At 37.2% G+C, this 13,250-nt stretch overlaps 1 protein-coding gene across 1 annotated transcript in view; it reads right to left on the bottom strand.

Annotated features, from left to right (window-relative positions):
* ICA1L (islet cell autoantigen 1 like) overlaps positions 1 to 11,408 on the bottom strand; it is a 60,366-nt gene extending 48,958 nt beyond the window's left edge. Inside the window, exon 1 of the mRNA XM_069484708.1 lies at positions 11,355 to 11,408. The gene's annotated coding sequence lies outside the window, so the exon portion shown is untranslated. The remainder of the gene's footprint in view (positions 1 to 11,354) is intronic.
* Between the last annotated feature and the right edge of the window lie 1,842 nt (positions 11,409 to 13,250).

Raw genomic sequence — 13,250 nt, 5'->3', positions numbered from 1 at the left:
AGATAAACAATTGATATTTATCATAAGTAATATTTTGGACTGAGAGAGACAGACATTTGGAACAGCCAAATTGTTCAAGGATATAAAACTAAAAATTAAAAGGGCTCATCATGTTCTAGGAAAATTAATAGAAAATTAGCAAGACAGATATAACATGGAATGTTGCTGAATTTTAAGAAAATAGAAGGAATGCTATCAGCATCTGGGTGAAGAAATACGGCCATCTACAAATTAAATAATTTCTGCTGGCCTCAGATATCTCTTCAGCAACAGTAGATAATAGATACAAGTGAGTACTATGTACACTGCTGAGGGAAAAAGAATATGACATGGAATTTTCTGCTCAGTTGTAATATAGTTGTAATAGGTATATAACATTCCATTGCATGGATGTGCTATAATATATTTAACTGGCCTATTACTGATAGATATTTAGATTGTTTCCAGATTTTATTATTTCAAACCATGCTGTAATGAATAAACTTACGTATGTATTATTTAAAATATATGCAAGTATATTTACAAGACAAATTCCTGGAGGTATAATGTCCGAATCAAGCAGCATATGCATTTAAAAATTTTTTTTCATTTTGCTATATTGTCCTCCATAGGGACTGTACCAATTTTTATACATATCAGTAACATAGGAGCATTCTTATCTACCACAACTCACCACCACATAGAGTTATTATTAATTTTTTGATCTTTGCCAATGTTGTAGATAAAAATTATTTTATGGTAAAGTAATACTTTACAATTATCCTACCATATTTCATAAACTGCAGACATCATTTGAAAGGTACACCATTATTTCATACACCTCTCGAATGGGAAAAGAGCTGCAAATTTATGCTTTCAAATCATTTGTTAGATGCATTAAAAAATCATATTTCAGAAATGATTTCAGAGATATGAAGGTGTAAAAAGGTGTTTCTTAGGATCAATGAAATATGGCATTTGAATAAGGTTGAGTGCCTAGAAAAGGTTTTCTCATATATGCAAAAATCAGGAATACAGCACTCACAAACCCCTCCTAAAATAAATAAAAAAATAAACAAAACAAAAATTATTTGAAGCCATAATCCACACAACTAAAATATAATTAAAAATAAAGAATTTATCAAATGGAAAAATGGTAAAAAGGGTTAGCAATGAGCATTTAATTCAATTAAATCTAAATGTGATTACTATAAATAAAACAAGTTAATTGTTATTACTGTTAAAATAATAGGTACATAATGTAAAAATAAGAAATATTTGATGAAAATCCTCTGGGTTGAAAATTCCAGATTGTGCCATTAAAATAGTACAGAAATGTTAAGCACAATGATCCTTCATCTTTCATGATAAATGACATTTAATAAAATTCAAAATCCATTCCTGATATTTCAAAAAGAAATCTTTCAATAAAGCAGGAGGCTGGGCGTGGTGGCTCACCCTGTAATCTTAGCACTTTGGGAGGCCGAGGCAGGAGGATCACTTGAGACCAGGTTGAGACTAGTCTGATCAACATAGTGAGACCTTGTCTTTTAAAAAAAAATAGAAAAATTAGCCAGGTGTGATGGTGTGCGCCTGTAGTCCCAGCTACTGGGAGGCTGAGGCAGGAGGATCACCTGAGCCCAGGAGTTTGAGGTTGCAGTGAGCTATGATGATGCCACTGCACTCCAGCCCAGGCAACAGACTGAGATCCTGTCTCAAAACAAACCAACCAACCCCCAAAAAGCCAAAAACAAAAAAATAGGAATACATGGCTCTACCTTAATGGGAAGGGGGATACATGTATATATTTACAAATGCCAGTATGATGCTTAATGGCCAATGGTAAAACACCAATAGCATTCCCACTAAAGATAGGAACAAGATCAAGGAAGCTCACCATTATTCTATTATTTAACATTGTTCTAGAAATGGTAAACAATACAGTGGGATTAAAAAAAGAAAATGAGACTATTGAAAAGGAGGAGGCAAAATTGTCATTTTACACATATATGATAGTACACCTGAAAAACTTAAGATACCTCATCAAGAAACTATTAGGAGCAATAAGATATTTTAATAAGGTAGCTGATTATAAAATATACAAAATTAAATCATTTTCCTGTTAATTCCCAAAAAATAAATCATTAGAACATATAATATAAAAAAAAAACTTATCCTAATTAAAATTCCTAGAAATAAATTCAACACTACATAACTTATATAAAGAAAACTAAAAATACTATTTCTCTGAGACAGATGACTCGAAAAAGAAAAGAAAAGCCTTGTTTTTGGATAGAAATAATTAATAAAATAAAGAGGTCATTTGTCTCTAAATCTAGTTATTCAATGTAATCTAAATCAGATTACCCAGAGGTTTCAATAAAGCAGGAGAACTGTTTGCAATTCTTTTTTAAAATACAAATTAAGTCCAAAACTCATTTGGAAAAAAAATACAGGAATATCCCTGGAAAATAAGAGTAATAAGTAGATTTTTAAGCAATATTAATTAAATCAGTATTGTACTAGACTTCCATTTCCACTTAAGAAAGTTGCAAGAGACCATCACTCCCATCCTAACAATGACAATAAACCAAACAACCTTCAGAAATATATGAGTTTTTTCTTTGTTTCCCTGTTTTGTGAGATAAGGTCTCACTCTGTTGCCCAGGGTGGAGTGCAGGAGCATGATCATAGCTTACTACAACCTCAAACTCCCCAGCTCAAGAAATTCTCCTGCCTCAGCCTCCCAAGCAGTTGGGACTACAGGTGTGCACCATATCCAGCTGCTTTTTAAATTTTCTGTAGAGATGGGGCCTTGCTATGTTGCCCAGTCTGGTCTCAAACTCCTGCCTTCAAGTGATCTTCCCACCTCAGCCTCCCAAAATGTTGGGAGTACAGGCAGGAGCCACTGCACCTGGCCACATATGTTTTCTTAACATCTATCAGAGAGCTCAGGATGCTAAAAAAGCTAATGAACTAAAATTCAGAAAATGACTAGCCCCACCTAGGACTAGAGAGATCCTTGGTTACTTTCTTGGCAGAACAGCAGGAAGAGGAGAAAGCTGCTCAACAAAACAATGGAGGCCAAAAGACAAAGGAAACACATTTTCAAATCCTGGGCAAAAAATGTTGGCCAAGAATTCTATGTCCATAAAAATATCCCTCACAAATGAAAGCAAAATAAAATTTCAGACAGACAAAGCTGAAAGAATTTGTCTTAAGCAGACATGCACTACAAAATATGCTAAATGTTCTATAGGCAGACTGAAAATGACAACAGGTAGAAACTCTGTTCCACCCTGAGTATATATTTACCCTCTTTGGTTTCAAGAGAGAAACAAAAAAGGGTAAATATGTTGATAAACACAAAGAAATTTTTAAAATTATACACACACACACACACACACACACACATACTTTTAAATGTCTTTAAAAGATTATTGGTTCTTTAAAAATAATAAAAAGAATATATACCATCTGTAGAAGTAAAATATATGACAGCACAAAAGGTGACAGAGGCAGTTGGAAGTATAAATTTTAAGATTGTTATATTGTAAATTAAGTACTAAAAATATTTTTCAAGATACATTGTTATTATTCCAAGATACATATTGTAATTTCTAGCACAACCAAAAAAAAAAAAAAAAATAAATAAATAACAGGAAGAAGAAAAACTAAACAGTCAAGAGAGGAGAAAAGAAATTCAATATATATAATATTTAAATATATATAAGTATATAAAATATATACATATATAAATTCAGTCCACCCAAAAGAAGGCAGAAAAGAGGACTAAAGAATAAGTGGGAAATTAGAAAAAGAACACCAATATGATTAATCCAAACAAATTAAGAGTTATGCTAAATATAAATGAATAACATAACAACATTAAAAGGCAGAGATTATAATACTGGATAAAAAAGTACAACCCAAGTATATGTAGTTTGTAGGAATATGAGTTAAAAGGAAAAGGATATACTAGGCAAACACTTAGTATATATTACTGTCAGACAAAACAGTCTTCAAGGTATAATATTTTCAGAGATAAGATGGAAATTTCATAATCATAAAGGGGTCAATTTATTAACAATACATAGCTACCTTAACTGTGGATGTGACTAAATAACAAAGCTCCCAAATACAAGAAAAAAAAGTGATAGAACTAAAAGGAGAAATAATCAATTTACAATCACAATTAGAGACTTAACACTCCCCCCCAGAGTGACTGACAGAATAAGCAGACATTAAAAAGGCTATAAAAGTTTTGAGGAACACTCTTAACCAGCTTGACCTAACTTGACATTTATATGCCATTCCACCCACCAAGAGCAGAATACATATTTTTCCCCAAAGATAACTGAAGATCATATGCTAGACAGAAAAACTAAAAGTATTGAACAAAATACAGAATCTGTTCTCTGACCACAATATTGCTACTTTAGAAATCAACAGCAATTCTAGAAAATTTCCAAATATTTGGAATTATACATTGAGATAAAAATGGATCAAAGAAATCATAGAGAAATTCAAAAATATTTTAAACTAAATGATAAAAGCACACCTAAAGTTGTAGAATGCAACTAAAGCATGCTTAAAGGAAAACTTAAGCTTTAAATACCTATATTAGAAAGGAAAAAAAGGGGCTGGGTGTTGTGGCTCAGGCCTGTAATCTCAGCATTTTGTGAGGCTGAGGTGGGATAGCTTGAGGCCAGGAGTTTGAGACTAGCCTGGGTGACATAGCAAGATCTTGACTCTACCAAAAAAAAAAAAAAAAAATTCTCCAGGCACAGTGGCGCATGCCTGTCATCCCAGCTACTTAAGAGGGTGAGGCAGGAGGTTGCTTGAGTCCAACAGTTTCAGGCTACAGTGAGCTATGATTGTGTCACTGCACTCTAGCCTGGGCAACACAGTGAAAGCAAGGATGAGGAAGGAAGGAGAAGGAAGAAGGAAGAGGAAGAAAGAGGAGGAAGAAGAGAAGGGGGAGGAGGAGGAAGAGGAGGAAGGTAACAGAGTAAAATGGAGGAGGAGGAGGAAGAAAGAAGGAAGGAGAAGAAAGAAGAAGGAAAGAAAAAAGAAGGTATAAAACCAATTTCTATGCTTTCACCTGAAGAAGTTAGAAAAAGAACAAATTAAACCCATAGAAGAAAATAATAGTAAGAGTAGAAATCAGTGAAATAGGACATAGACAAATTAGAGAGAAAATCAAAGTTAAAAGTTGGTTCACCTGAAAAAATTACTAAAATTTATAAGCTTCTAGCAAGACTGATGAAGAAAAAAAGAAAGTAAAACATAAATGAGCAATATCAGGAATAAAAGAAGGAACATCACTACAGATCCTATAGACATTAAAAGATTAATAAGGAGGTACTGTGAACAACTTCATGCCAAAAGATTCCAAAAGTTAGATGAAATGGACAAATTCCTTGGAAAGAAGCAACTTACAAAAACTAACACAAGAAAGAGATCATCTGTATTACATTATATCCATTTTAAAAATTGAATTTATAATTTTTAAAATCGCACAAAAAACTTTCAGGCCTGGGTGGCTTCACGGGTAAATTCTGTCAAATATTTAAGAGGATATAAACCACACTTACATACTCTTTCACAGAGTAGAAGAGGAAGGAACAGTTTCCAACTCATTTTATGATCCAGCATAATTCTTATCTCAAAACCAAAGACTTTACAAAAAAAGATTATCATAGACCAATATTCTTCATAAACATGAATGTAAAAATCCTTCACAAAATCCTTGCAAATCTAAAAAGCATATACATATATAGAGAAATATATATACATACATACACACACACACACACACACACACGTATATATATGGATAAAACATGACACATGACTAACCAGGTGGAATTTTTTCCAGGGATGCAAGATTCATTTACCATTAAAGGAGAAATAGCATATGACCATTTCAGTAGATGTAGGAAATAATTTGAGAAAATTTATCACTCATTCATGATTTAAAAACATAAATACAGCAAATTAGGAATGGCAAAGGATATCTATTAGAAAACTATGGCTAACATTATATTTACCTGTGAAATACTGAATATTTTCTTTTAAGACTGGGAAAGAGGCAAAGATGACCACTCACACCACTTTCACATTGAACAGGAAAAAGCAAATCTGTCTTTGTTCACAGGTGACATGATCATGTATGCAAAAAATCCTAAAGAACCTTTAAAAACCCTACTAGATCTATCTAGTAGATCTAAGTAAATTTAGCAATTATTGAATTAGTCAATCTAAAACAAATGTATCACATTTCTATGTGCTAGTAGCAAATAATAAGAAAGTGAAATTTAAAATTCACTGTCATTTTAATAGTATCCAAAACCATGAAACACTTAGCAACAAATTTGATGAAAGATGTACCAGACTGCTACTGAAAGCTATAGCACATTGCTGAGAGAAAGTAAAGAGCATACAGAGATAGACCCACAAATACAAAACCAAATCATTTCTGACAAGGCTACCAAAGCAATTCACTAGTGGAAAGGATAGACTTTTAACAAATAATGCTAGGACAACCAAATAGCCATTATGTCAAAAGAAATGTTCCTCAACTCTTAACTAACATCATATACAAAGATTAATTCAAAATGTACAACAGACTTAAATGTAAAACTGTAAAACTCCTAAAAGAGAAAATCTTTGCAGCCTTGGGGTAGACAAAGATTTCTTAGACTACAAAAAACATGAATTTTAAAAAAAACTGGTAAGTTGGATTTCATCAAAATGTAAAACTCTGCTATTTGAACAACACCATTAAGAAAGTGAAAAGCCTGGGAGAAGCTTTTAATAATACACACATACACACACACACACACACACACACACACACATATATAAAAACAGACCTGTGTTCTGAATATATAAAGAATAATTATAACTCAGTAATAACACAAACTCATTTTTACAGGTAAATTATTTGAGCAAACTCACAAAAGATATTCATATACAGTCATGCATCATTTAATGATAGGGATATGTTTTGAGAAATGTGTCATTAGATGATTTTGTTATTGTGTGAACATCATAGAGTGTACTTACACAAACCTAGATGGTATAAGCCTACTACACACCTAGGCTATGTGGTATAGTGGCCTATTGCTCCTAGGCTACAGACCTGTTGATGTACTGAATAATGTAGGCAACTGTAACACAAAATGGCAAGTATTTGTACATCTAAACATATCTAAACATAGAAAAGGTACAGTATTACAATCCTATGGGACCACTGCCATATATGCAGTCCTTGTGGTCTGTCGTTGACTGAAACATTATTATGTAGCACATGATTGTATACTAATGGCCAACTAGCATATAAAAAGATATCCAACATCATTACTCGTCAGGGAAATGCAAATTAAAACCACAAAGATATATCAGCACATACCCATCTGAATTTGCTAACAACCTGTCAATGCAAAATGTTGGCAAGGATGGGGAAAAACTGAAACCTTTGTACATGGTCTGTGAGAATATCAAATGGTATAACCACTTGAGCAAAATTTGGCAGTTTCTTATAAATACTTAGCAAACAACTCAACAAATGCACTCTTATTTACCCAAGAGAAATGAAAACGTATGCCCAAAGACCTATACATGTTCTTACCAGCTTTATTCGTAATAGCCAAAACTTAGAATGTCTATCAACAGGTGAATAAACAAATGACAATATACCACGCAATGGAATACCACTCAGCAATAAAAAAGAACAAACTGAGGGATTCATGAATGAGTAGAAGGCATTTTTTTACAGGGTGATGAAAAAGGTTTAAACTAGAGAGAGCTAGCGATTTCACAACATTGTGAAAACAACAACAAATTGTACACTTCAAACTAGTTAACTGTACGCTATATTAATTTCCCCTTGGGGGAAAAAAGATTATTTTTTTTTAAGAGGTGGGCATTTTGCTCTGTCACCCAGACTGGAGTGCACTGGCAGAATCATAGCTCACTGTAGCCTCGAACTGCTAGGCTCAAACCTCAGCCTCCAAAGTACCCAGGACTACAAGCGCACATGCCACCATGCCTGTGGAAACTTCTGATAAGAGCAAGCATGAATTCTCAACTCAGAATACACCACTAAACACCCACTACAATGGCTTAAATGATAAAGACTAACAATACCAAAATTGGTGAGAACGTGAGCAACTGGAACTCTCATATATTGCTGATGAAATTATAAAATAGTACAACTATTTTGGAAAAGATATGGCAGTTTCTTATAAAACTAAATATGCTTCTGGACCTAGCAATTCTATCACTAGGTATTTAAAGCTTTATAGGGGCAGAGATTTTCATCTGTTTGTGAGCAAATAGTATGGAGCACATAGTAGATGCTCATTAAATATTTACCAAATGAATATCTATGTTTTAGTAGTATAATAATAAAAAACTGGAAACAATCTTAATCAAAAGCTAAATGAACAAAAAATGTGATATATTCATATAAAAGAATACTATATAAAACAAATATGCTAGTGACTAGAACTATCAATATCAAAATAGATTTTAAAAACAATATTGAGTGCAAAAAGTATAGATTATATCCAATATGATATAACATTTGAAAATTTAAAACACATACCATATAAAATATAATTTTTTAAAAAATACAAAACACAGATAGCAACTCATGATGATGAGTAGTTGGTTAGGGATGGTAGGATTGGGTATGTAGAAAAAGAACTTGAGCTTTATTGGAAATGTTTGATTTCTTTATTTAAAAAAACACTAGAGGCCGAGCATGATGGGCCATGTCTGTAATCCTAGCACTTTGTGGGGCTGAGGCAGGAAGATCGCCTCAGGAGAGGCCAGGAGTTCGAGACCAGCCCAGGCAACAGAGTGAGAGAAATTAACCAGGTGTGGTGGTATGCGCCTGTAGTCCCAGCTACCCAGGATGCTGAGGCAGGAGGATGGCTTGAGCCCAGGAATTTGAGGTTGCAGTGAGCTATGATGAGGCCACTGAACTCTAGCCCAGGCAACAGAGTGAGATCCTGTCTCAAAACAAAAACAAAAGCAACAAAAAAACCTACAAAGAAATACGACAAAATGCTAACAGTAGGCCGGGCGCGGTGGCTCACGCCTGTAATCCTAGCACTCTGGGAGGCCGAGGTGGGCGGATCGTTTGAGCTCAGGAGTTCGAGACCAGCCTGAGCAAGAGCGAGACCCCATCTCTACTAAAAATAGAAAGAAATTATATGGACAGCTAAAAATATATATAGAAAAAAATTAGCCGGGCATGGTGGTGCATGCCTGTAGTCCCAGCTACTCGGGAGGCTGAGACAGGAGGATTGCTTGAGCCCAGGAGTTTGAGGTTGCTGTGAGCTAGGCTGACGCCACGGCACTAACTCTAGCCTGGGCAACAGAGTGAGACTCTGTCTCAAAAAAAAAAAAAAAAAAAGCTAACAGTAGTTGATGTTAGTCACTGCAAATATAGATATTGTTACAGTAGTCTTTGTTTTTTTCCTATCTATTTCAACTAAATTAACCAAAAAAGAAAAAAATACCCTAGTATTATATGCAAATGAGTCAACAATGGCAAAATAATAATAATAAGGACATAGAAGGTGACTAACCATGCAGAAGTTTGAAAATTTGACTCCAGAAAAAAGGCAAAACAAGGGATGAGTGAAAAACAAACAAAATGGAAAAAGGGAATAAGATATCATTAAACAACAAAATCTACTTCACATGAGGTAATCTTTCCAGTTATAGACATACTTAAAAGTCTTTCACACACCCCATCTGTTGCTGTTAAAGCATAGAAAAAAATAAAAATTTAAAAGAGGCACAGAAAGTACTGGAAAAGCTAAAGTATAAAAGAAACACTTTAAAATATAGGATGTATCACACAATAAAATCACAAAGTTTGGCAGTATCGAACAAAACAGTATATTATCTGTTTTATATTTAATATTTTGATATTTGGTCCTAGTTCAGTAACGGGTATAAATTTTATTAATTGCTTTGTAATAAACATTTATAATAAAAATGTTGCTTTCTACTTTTTCCACCAATCTCATGTTTACAATTTTTGCCCTTTGGCTGATCTCTGAGCACCCTTTAACTCTAAAATTATAATGACTTTTCTGGCAATTATAACTACTGGTAACTAGAACAATGCCTTGCGCATATCTATTTCAGTGGCTAGAGTACAATCCTTTTGCACTATTAAATAAATACATAGATTTCGAAGATTGCTGGTATTTAAGGAACGGATAACAAATATAAAACGGTTTCTAAATTTGGTCATATAAAAATATATACATACCATTAGGAGATGTTTATTTGGCCAGTAAATGTATAATTAACTCCCACTAAAGGATGAGGCACCTGTGGCTACTCCATAAATATTGATGTGAAGATGATTAAAGTAATATCGCCTTACAGTACGTTGCCTGAGTCAGAACCAAATAAATCAATACATACTTAGAAAAAATCCAGAACCATGGAAAAACGTTATCTTCCCAACAAGCCAATTCACAGTGAACTACAGTTCATATTACTAATAGCTTTTATGCCCTGTGCAAGAACAGCTAATTCACGGGAAATGATCCCACCCCCTCTACTGGCAAAGCCTCAGCATCGCGGGTGAATTGCCAGGATGGATCACCACCCCGCCCCCTTGCCCCTCTCCATCTTTCTTAGAGCATCAGGTATCTGACCACTGACATCAGCCGGGCACCGAACCAGATGATCCGGGTTCCTGGGAACCAGATCCGTGGGGTGGGGCTGGGTTCAAAGGCCGGGGCCGCAGGATTTGTGTGCGGAACCCCTCGGGAGCTCGTGCATCCCGCCGTTCAGCCCAAACCGCGCACATTCGCTTATGTTTTGTTTTTTATAAATCGGTTGCCAGTTAGTTTCTAAGGAAGACATTTCCATTCCAAAATAATGGTGAAACAGAAATAAGCACAACGTAAAAGGGTGATCAGCAGGCAAGCACCTGAAGGCTGTGAGCATCCGCCTCTGTTAGAAGCGACCTCCGCCTTCGACAGAAATCACCTAAACAAGCCTCAGCGGCTGCTCTAGTTCTCCACCGGGGCGAGCGGGGGCGGACGCTCCTTTCCGCCTGAGAGGACCCGGCCACGCGAAAAGCCGCTCCCTGCCGGTTCTGCCCGGAGGAGCTCGGCCCAGGGCCTTGCCCCAGAGGAAGGCCGCAGGCTGAGCCCGGGGTCCCTGAGGGAACCGAGAGGCCGGCAAGGCCCCGAGAGACCGCGTGCGCGCGTGGCCGGCGCCTTGGGCAGCGCCCCCACCTCCCGCCGTCGCCATGGGAACCTGGGGTTTGGCCTCCCGGCTGGACAGCTGCCCAGGAGGAAGGGGGAGGACGGGAGGCCGCAGACGCTCACCGCGACGCCGGAGCCGCGACGCGCCGGTCCTCCGCTGCCTCGGGTCGCGTTCGGCCGCGCAGAGGTCCGTCCCGGTACCCGTTCCGGCCGCCGCGCGCGAGCCCCGCGACGCTGCCGGGCCGCTCCCGCAGCCCGTGCCCCTCCGCACAAGTGCGTGGAGGTGTCGGGCTCCCGCCGCGGGAGGCGGGAGATTTAAACCCGGCGGCCTATCGCGCGCCGGAGCCGTGCTGCCCTCGGCACGCGTCGCTCGGTCCGTTCTTGAGTGACCTTAGGGGTCCATTCTATCCCTCCTTTCCCGAACGCCTCTTTAGTTAATAAAAAGAAATGACAAACACCAAACGGTCGGAACAATCACACCAAGGAACTGACTGTGAGCCCTCCACGGCGTGGGTAAATGGAAGGAATCCTCGGCTTCCTTTTCTGAGCCCCGTGCGCTTGGCCTGGGTCCCTCCCGGCCTCCTCTGAGCCCCCGCTGCACCTGCCGGGCCCACCTGTGCCGCCCTGCGAGGCTCCACGCTTGGAGCTTTCGGCATTCCCGAATCCTCCCTCTGGCGCTTCTCGGTACCAAAGCTCTGCACGTGGGAAGTGTTAACGCACTATATTTAACCGTCATTGTAAAGGTTTTTAAGAGGACTAAGTTAACAAGTGCTAATAATGATCTCAAATGCACATATCCATAATTTGGGGGATAAACGAGTCTTCAAGATTAAAAGATAAAATCTGAGTCTAAAACCTCGGGGAAAAATGGAAATAGGGCAAAAGTAAAACTATGTTACTGGTGGGAGACAAGAAGTTCAAAGTACTCTCTTTTAAAGGTGACTCCAAACTTTGTAACAGCTTTCCTAAAACTTTGCAAAATATGAATTACAAACTGTAACACAGGCTAGTAAGAAATAAAAAAGCATATACTGGAGGCGATGACTAAAGTCTGTGTGAACGTGAAAAAGATGGGGTAGGATTCTAGAATATTATTACAAAGTATTCCCCTTAAAACCTGAAAAATACTGTTTTAAAATAGGTAAAGGGGCAAGCTGTTTATACTATAGAGGGTTAATCTGGACTAAAAATATTAACATGTCTTTAGATTCTTACCTTGCAATACTTGGATTTCAAGGAATGGGCAAATACCTGAAATATGCAAAATTTTGGTGTGTGTCATGTTTTGAGAAAAGAATCCACAACTTTCCTGAGACTCACAATGTCCAGATCCTTAAAAGGGTAAGAATTAGCATTTGGCAAACATGGGTGATGCACTTCTTGGGATGTCTTTCCTGACTCATAAGTCTGGCCTGCCTTCTAAGGGGTATACTGTTCCTCTCACTCAACACCTGTACTGCAATTATCTACCTGCTTATCTTCCCCATTTAGATGCTGAGCTGCTTCAAAGCTGCTCCACCTACGTGCAATTCCGCAGCCTTGTCTCCTAGCACAGCGCCTAATAGGAACTAGGTCCTGAGTGAATGTTTATTCCATCAATGAATGAACTGAAAGATGGCTAATTGACAACTGATGGATACAGTATAAAATATCTAAAAAGAACTGAACATCTTTCCCCTGGAGGAACAAATAATAATAAATAACATGCATGGCAAGCAAAATGACATTGAAAATGTCACCATGCTCTATAGTAAGTTTCTCAGGGTGTTTTAGGAAATACTTGTTCCAATGGGAAGAAGTTTAATTCAAGAGGATGGTAAACTGATACCTTCTGCAGCTCAATCTGAAGCAGAGAAAGGTCCTCTAAAGAACACACCAGGAAGCCAGAATGGGGGTGAGCCAAGCCTGTTGGTTTTATTAATTGGAGAAAATTACAAATAGAGACACAATATCTCTAAGCCACCATAAAATGTAGCATTTACACATAATCATTTTTTCTTCGCAAGTCACTCAGAAAAG

Source organism: Eulemur rufifrons, chromosome 1, assembly GCF_041146395.1.
Source record: "Eulemur rufifrons isolate Redbay chromosome 1, OSU_ERuf_1, whole genome shotgun sequence".
NCBI classification, from domain to species: Eukaryota; Metazoa; Chordata; class Mammalia; order Primates; family Lemuridae; genus Eulemur; species Eulemur rufifrons.
This window is presented reverse-complemented; position numbering and strand designations above follow the sequence as displayed.